This window comes from Octopus bimaculoides, chromosome 19 (assembly GCF_001194135.2).
Source record: "Octopus bimaculoides isolate UCB-OBI-ISO-001 chromosome 19, ASM119413v2, whole genome shotgun sequence".
In the NCBI taxonomy this organism is placed as follows: domain Eukaryota; kingdom Metazoa; phylum Mollusca; class Cephalopoda; order Octopoda; family Octopodidae; genus Octopus; species Octopus bimaculoides.
This window is the reverse complement of record NC_068999.1, coordinates 6107276-6108012: the sequence shown is the minus strand read 5'-3', so window position 1 is coordinate 6108012 and position 737 is coordinate 6107276. Positions and strand designations below refer to the sequence as shown.

At 36.8% G+C, this 737-nt stretch overlaps 1 protein-coding gene across 1 annotated transcript in view; it reads right to left on the bottom strand.

Annotated features, from left to right (window-relative positions):
* Nucleotides 1–737, bottom strand: part of LOC106872865 (uncharacterized) — a 52328-nt gene that overhangs the window by 50486 nt on the left and 1105 nt on the right. The window lies entirely within an intron of this gene.

Sequence of the window (737 nt, the reverse complement as noted above, 5' to 3'; positions counted from 1 at the left end):
ATATATATATATATATATACACACATACACAAATATATATGTATATATAATCAATACGTACATGCAGACACACAGAATGCTAGATAGATAGATTGATAGATATCCCACGCGCACACAATCACATTCACCCCGTACTAAGCATAACGTGCATTCTTACAGACGCATACGCAGCGGCGCAAACACGCACAGAATCATAGACACAGGGCTGCTACATAGACAACCCACGTACAAGGACACACACATTGAATGGTGCACAAGTAGATACATACGGGCGCACGCACAAACCCTCCCCATACGCACGCACGCGCTCAAACATACACACGAACCTGTTTAGGTATCACCGTAAGACGTTCGTATGTAAATGTTAGCGTATGCATACACACATACACACATGCATACGCATGTCTATTGTGTAGATAGGTTCAAACCGGCAGAGACATACAGGATTCGTAGGTGCGGGTGTGTTTGTGTGTGTGTGTGTGTGTGTGTGTCTCTCTGTGTGTCTGCGTGTTTGTGTATGTAAATGCGTCACACACAGATGTATATATGTATATACATGCACATTTGTATGCCTATCTATCTATCTATCTATCTATCTATCTATCTATCTATATATATATATATATATATATATATATATATATATATATATATATTTATTTATTTACTAATTATCTCTTTACCTATCTAACTGTCTATATACATACATATGTATGTGTATACATATATACATATAT